The sequence below is a fragment of the Durio zibethinus genome, chromosome 1, assembly GCF_047325235.1.
Source record: "Durio zibethinus cultivar Kanyao isolate XHJ-2024 chromosome 1, ASM4732523v1, whole genome shotgun sequence".
NCBI lineage: Eukaryota > Viridiplantae > Streptophyta > Magnoliopsida > Malvales > Malvaceae > Durio > Durio zibethinus.
In genome coordinates this window covers 20,055,609-20,063,207 of record NC_143162.1, presented here as the reverse complement: position 1 = coordinate 20,063,207, position 7,599 = coordinate 20,055,609, and positions in this window count along the sequence as shown.

Here is a 7,599-nt window from a genome sequence, read left to right as displayed (position 1 = left end):
CATCGGGGTAGCATCGTCGGAGCATCGCCGGAGAACCCGATCGGTGCCATTGGGGTTCCGACGATCGGGGGGGGCGAGGGGGTGTGCGCATATGATGTACGATGGGTGCTGGTACTTGGCCTTTGTATTGGCCCCCTATCCCTCATGAAACCTTGAGAACTCACACCCCCTTAAAGCGCATTTGAGATTTTATAGGTTTGCTGCCAGTAGCCATTAAAGTGCCTAAAATGGGGACACTTTTTTCAAATGGTCACAAAATCTTGTAAACTTAGAGTTTTTAGATGAATTTTTTTGTGCATGCCAACAAAAATACAAGGATCACGTCTACCATTTTTGGGGCCAAAACACCTTCCGAAAAAATTTTAAAAAATCCTGAACCACAAAAAGTTTTAAAAATTGTGAAAAATGGAGAATGAGTCGTCTTGCCATGAAACTTCACGTGGAGGCTTAAGGGACCATTGTTTGAATTTACAAGCCATAAAAATGGCATTGGAACGTAGAAATATGAAGATGTGCCTAAACCCACCTACTACCTTATCGATCCATGGCTTGCGCATCCCGTCTCTCTTGTCGACATAGTGCTAGCCCGCCCACCCGCCCGCATGCTCGTTTCATCGGTTGGCTTAGGCATATGAAGTTCATTCCAAGTCTAAGATCAGACCAGAATGAGGGTTGCGACAGCAGGATCGGCAGCACGTAGAGGGGGACCCGGTCGATCCTTGGCTTGCGCATCCCGCCCCTCTGGCCGGCTGAGCGCCCGCACGCTCGTTTCGTAGGTTGACTGAGGCATACGGAGTTCATTCCCAGTCTAAGCATACGGAGTTCATTCCTAGTCTAAGATAGGATCGGACCGAGGGCTGTGGTAGCACATGTTGGGCTCGGCCATGTGCTGGTGCTGCATTTTTCTTCACCGGGGTACCATCACCGGAGAACCCGACCGACGGCATTGGGGTTCCGACGATCGGGGGGGCCAAGGGGGTGTGCGCACATGATATACGATGGGTGCTGGTACTTGGCCTTTATATTGGCCGCCTATCCCTCATCAAACGTCGAGAAATCACACCCCCTTAAAGCGCATTTGAGATTTTATAGGTTTGCTGCCAGTAGCCATTAAAGTGTCTGAAATGGGGACACTTTTTTCAAATGGTCACAAAATCTTGTAAACTTAGAGTTTTTAGCTGAATTTTTTTGTGCATGCCAAAAAAAATACAAGGATCACATCTACCATGTTTGGGGCCAAAACACCTTTCGAAAAAATTTTAAAAAATCCTAAACACAAAAAGTTTTAAAAATTGTGAAAAATAGAGAACGAGTCGTCTTGCCATGAAACTTCACGTGAAAGCTTAAGGGACCATTGTATGAATTTACAAGCCATAAAAATGGCATTGGCACGTAGAAATATGAGGATGTGCCTAAACCCACCTACCACCCTATCAATCCATGGCTTGCGCATCCCGTCTCTCTGGCCGGCGTAGTGCCTGCCTGCCCGCATGCTCGTTTCATCGGTTGGCTTAGGCATATGAAGTTCATTCCAAGTCTAAGACCATACCAGACCGAGGGTTGCGGTAGCAGGATCGGCAGCACGTAGAGGAGGACCCAGTCGATCCTCGGCTTGCGCATCCCGCTCCTCTAGCTGGCTGAGCGCCTGCACGCTTGTTTCGTGGGTTGACTTAGGCATACGGAGTTCATTCCCAATCTAAGCATACGGAGTTCATTCCCAATCTAAGCATACGGAGTTCATTCCTAGTCTAAGATAGGACTGGACCGAGGGTTGCGACAGCACATGCTAGGCTCGGCCATGTGCTGGTGCTGTATTTTTCTTCGTCGGGGTACCATCGTCGGAGCATCGCCGGAGAACCCGACCGACGGCATTGGGGTTCCGGTGATCGGGGGGGCCAGGGGGGGTGAGTGCACATGATATATGATGGGTGCTGGTACTTGGCCTTTATATTGGCCCCCTATCCCTCATCAAACCTCGAGAACTCACACCTCCTTAAAGCGCATTTGAGATTTTATAGGTTTGCTGCCAGTAGCCATTAAAGTGTCTGAAATGGGGACACTCTTTTCAAATGGTCACAAAATCTTGTAAACTTAGAGTTTTTAGCTGAATTTTTTTGTGCATGCCAACAAAAATACAAGGATCACATCTACCATGTTTGGGGCCAAAACACCTTCCGAAAGAATTTTAAAAAATCCCGAACCATAAAAAGTTTTGAAAATTGTGAAAAATAGAGAACGATTCGTCTTGCCATGAAACTTCACGTGAAGGCTTAAGAGACCATTGTATGAATTTACAAGGCATAAAAATGGCATTGGCACGTAGAAATATGAAGATGTACCTAAACCCACCTACCACCCTATCGATCCATGGCTTGCGCATCCCGTCTCTCTGGCCGGCATAGTGCCCACCTGCTCGCTCGCCCGTTCATTTTATCGGTTGGCTTAGGCATACGGAGCTCATTCCCAGCCTAAGATCTAACCGAACCAAGGGTTGCAGCAATAGGATCGACAGCACGCAGAGGGGGACCCGGCCGATCCCCGGCTTGTGCATCCCGCCCCTCTGACCGACTGAGCGCCTGCATGGTCGTTTCGTGGGTTGACTTAGGCATACGGAGTTCATTCCCAATCTAAGATCGAACCGAACCGAGGGTTGCAGCAGCACATGCTGGGCTCGGGCATATGCTGGTGTCGTATTTTTCTTCACCCAGACACCATCGCCGGAGCATCGCCAGAGAACCTGATCGGCGACATTGGGGTTCCGGCGATCAGGAGGGCCGGGGGGTGTTCGCACATGATGTGCGATGGGTGCTGGTACTTGGCCCTTGTATTGGCCCCTATTCCTCATCAAACCTCGAGAACTCACACCCCTTTAAAGAGCATTTGAGATTTTACAGGTTTGCTGCCAGTAGCAATTAAAGTGTTTGAAATGGGGACACCTTTTTCAAATGGTCACAAAATCTTGTACACTTCGAGTTTTTAGGTGAATTTTTTTTTTCATGCCAAAAAAAATACAAGGATCAGGTCTACGACGTTTGGGGCCAAAACTCCTTCCCAAAAAATTTTAAAAAATCCTGAACCACAAAAAGTTTCAAAAATCGTGAAAAATAGAAAACAAGTCGTCTTGCCATGAAACTTCACGTGAAGACTTAAGGGACCATTGTATGAATTTACAAGCCATAAAAATGGCATTGGCATGCAAGAATATGAAGATGTTCCTAAACCCACCTACCACCCTATCGATCCACGGCTTGCGCATCTCGTCTCTCTGGTCGGCGTAGTGCCTGCCCGTCCGCCCGCTCGCTCATTTTGTCGGTTGGCATAGGCATACGGAGTTCATTCCCAGTCTAAGCATACGGAGTTCATTCCCAGTCTAAGATCACACCGGATCAAGGGTTGCGGCAGCACATGCAGGGCTCAGGCATGTGCTGGTGCCGTATTTTTCTTCATCGGGGCACCATCGCAGGAGAACCTGACCGGCGACATAGGGGTTTCGCCGATCGGGGGGGTCGGGGGGGTCGGGGGGTGTGCGCACATGATGTGCGATGGGTGCTGGTATTTGGCCCTTGTATTGGCCCCCTATCCCTCATCAAACCTCGAGAACTCACACCCCCTTAAAGAGCATTTGAGATTTTACAGGTTTGCTGCCAATAGCAATTAAAGTGTCTGAAATGGGGACACTTTTTTCAAATGATCACAAAATCTTGTACACTTCGAGTTTTTAGGTGAATTTTTTTGTCCATGCCAAAAAACATACAAGGATCACGTCTATCAAGTTTGGGGTCAAAACTCCTTCCAAAAAAATTTTAACAAATCTCGAACCGTAAAATGTTTCAAAAATCGTGAAAAATAGAAAACGAGTCGTCTTGCCATGAAACTTCACGTGAAGGCTTAAGGGACCATTGTATGAATTTACAAGCCATAAAAATGGTATTGGCATGCAGAAATATGAAGATGTGCCTAAGCCCACCTACCACTCTATCGATCCACGGCTTGCGCATCCCGTCTCTCTGGTCGAAGTAGTGCCCGCCCGCCCGCCCGCCCACTCGTTTCTTCGGTTGGCTTAGGCATACGGAGTTCATTCATAGTCTAAGATCGTATCAGACCGAGGGTTGCGGGAGCAGGATCGGCAGCACGCAGAGGGGGACCCGACCGATCCTTGACTTGCGCATCCCGTCCCTCTGGCCGGCTGAGCACCCGCACGCTCATTTCGTTGGTTGGCTTAGACATACGGAGTTCATTCCTAGTCTAAGCATATGGAGTTCATTCCCATGCTAAGATCAGACCGAACTGAGGGTTGCGGCAGTAGATGCTGGGCTCGGGTATGTGCTGGTGTCGCATTTTTCTTCGTCGGGGCACCATCGCAGGATCATCGCCGGAGAACCTGACCGGCGGCCTTGGGGTTCCGACGTTCGGGGGGGCCGGGGGGTGTGTGCACATGGTGTGCGATGGGTGCTGGTACTTGGCCCTTATATTGGCCCCCTATCCCTCATCAAACCTCAAGAACTCACACCCCCTTAAAGAGCATTTGAGATTTTACAGGTTTGCTGCCAGTAGCCATTAAAGTGTCTGAAATGGGGACACTTTTTTCAAATGGTCACAAAATCTTGAACACTTCGAGTTTTTAGCTGAATTGTTTTGTGCATGCCAACAAAAATACAAGAATCACGTCTACCAAGTTTGGGGCCAAAACTCCTTCCGAAAAAATTTTAAAAAATCCCGAACCATAAAAAGTTTTGAAAATCATGAAAAATAGAAAAGGAGTTGTCTTGCCATGAAACTTCACGTGAAGTCTTAAGGGACCGTTGTATGAATTTACAAGCCATAAAAATGGCATTGGCACGCAGAAATATGAAGATGTGCGTAAACCAACCTACCACTCTATCGATCCACGGCTTACGGATCCCATCTTTCTGGCCGGCGTAGTGCCCGCCCGCCCGCCCCTTCGCTCATTTCGTGGGTTGGCTTAGGCATACGGAGTTCATTCGTAGTCTAAGATTAGATCGGATCGAGAGTTACGGCAGCAAGATCGACAGCACGTAGAAGGGGACCCGATCGATCCTCGGCTTGCGCATCTCGACCCTCTGGCCGACTGAGCACCCGCACGCTTGTTTCATTGGTTAACTTGGCATACGTAGTTCATTCCCAGTCTAAGCATGCAGAGTTCATTTCCAGTATAAGTCAGACTAGACTGAGGGTTGCGGTAGCACATGCTGGGCACGGGCATGTGCTGGTGCCGCATTTTCTTCGCCGGGGCACCATCGTCGGAGCATCGTCGGAGAACCTGACCGACGGCATTGGGTTTCGGCAATCGGGGGGTCGGGGGGGTGTGCGCACATGATGTGTGATAGGTTCTAGTACTTGGCCCTTATATTGGCCCCTCTCCCTCATCAAACCTCGAGAACTCACACCCCCTTAAAGAGCATTTGAGATTTTACAAGTTTGCTGCTAGTAGCCATTAAAGTGTCTGAAATGGATGGTCATAAAATCTTGTACACTTCGATTTTTTAGTTGAATTTTTTTGAGCATGCCAAAAAAAAAATACAAGGATCACGTCTACCAAGTTTGCGGCCAAAACTCCTTCCGAAAAAATTTTAAAAAATCTCGAACTACAAAAAGTTTCAAAAATCATGAAAAATAGAAAACGAGTTGTCTTGCCTTGAAAGTTCACGTGAAGGCTTAAGGGAACATTGTATGAATTTACAAGCCATAAAAAAGGCATTGGCACGCAGAAATATGAATATGTGCCTAAATCCACCTACCACCATATCGATCCACGGCTTGCACATCCCGTCTCTCTGGCCGACTTAGTGCCCGCCCGCCCGCCCGCCCGCTCGTTTCGTCTGTTGGCTCAGGCATACGGTGTTCATTCCCCATCTAAGATCAAACCGGACCAAGGGTTACGGTAGCAGGATCGGCAGCACACAGAGTGGGACCCAGCCAATCCCCGACTTACGCATCCTGCCCCTCTGGCCGGCTGAACGCCCGCACGCTCGTTTTGTGGGTTGACTTAGGCATACAGAGTTCATTCCCATTCTAAGCATACGGAGTTCATTCCCAGTCTAAGATCAAACCAGACCGAGGGTTACGGCAGCACATGTTGGGCTCAGGCATGTTCTGGTGCCGCATTTTTCTTCGCTGGGGCACCATCATCGGAGCATCGTCGGAGAACCTGACCGACGACATTGGGGTTCCGACGATCGGGGGGGCCGGGGGGTGCGCACATGATGTGCGATGGGTGCTGGTACTTGACCCTTATATTGGCCCCCTATCCCTCATCAAACCTCAAGAAATCACACCCCCTTAAAGAGCATTTGAGATTTTACAGGTTTGCTGCCAGTAGCCATTAAAGTGTCTGAAATGGGGACACTTTTTTCCAATGGTCACAAAATCTTGTACGCTTTGAGTTTTTAGCTGAATTGTTTTATGCATGCCAACAAAAATACAAGGATCACGTCTACCAAGTTTTGGGCCAAAATTCCTTCCAAAAAAATTTTAAAAAATCCCAAACCGTAAAAAGTTTCAAAAATCGTGAAAAATAGAAAATGAGTCATCTTGCCATGAAACTTCACGTGAAGGCTTAAGGGACCATTGTATGAATTTACAAGCCAAAAAAATGGCATTGGCATGCAGAAATATGAAGATGTGCCTAAACCCACCTACCAACCTATCGATCCACGGCTTGCGCATCCCGTCTCTCTAGCCAACGTAGTGCTCGCCCGCCCGCCCGCTCGTTTCATCGGTTGGCTTAGGCATACGGACTTAATTCCCAGTCTAAGATCAGACTGGATCGAGGGTTGCAGTAGCAGGATCGGCAGCACACAGAGGGTGACCCGACCGATCCTCGGCTTGCCCATCCCGTCCCTCTGGTCGGTTGAGCGCCCGTACGCTCATTTTGTTGGTTAACTTAGGCATACGGAGTTCATTCCCAGTCTAAGCATATCGAGTTCATTCTCAGTCTAAGATCGGACCAGACAGAGGGTTGCAGCAGCACATGCTGGGCTCGGGCATGTGCTGGTGCCGTATTTTTCTTCACCGGGGCACCATCGTCGAAGCATAGTCGGAGAACCTGACCGACGACATTGGGGTTCCGACGATCGGGGGGGCTGGGGGGTGTGCGCACATGATGTGCGATGGGTGCTGGTACTTGGCCCTTATATTGGCCCCCTATCCCTCATCAAACCTCGAGAACTCACACCCCCTTAAAACCATTTGAGATTTTACAGGTTTGCTGCCAGTAGCCATTAAAGTGTCTGAAATGGGGACACTTTTTTCGAATGGTCACAAAATCTTGTACACTTCGAGTTTTTAGCTGATTTTTTTGTGCATGCCAATAAAAATACAAGGATCACGTCTACCAAGTTTTGGGCCAAAACGCCTTCCGAAAAAATTTTAAAAAATCTCGAACCGTAAAAAGTTTCAAAAATCATGAAAAATAGAAAACGAGTCGTCTTGCCATGAAACTTCACGTGAAGGCTTAAAGGACCATTGTAGGAATTTACAAGCCATTAAAATGGCATTGGCATGCAGAAATATGAAGATATGGCTAAACCCACCTACCACCCTATCGATTCACGGCTTGCGCATCCCGTCTCTCTAGCC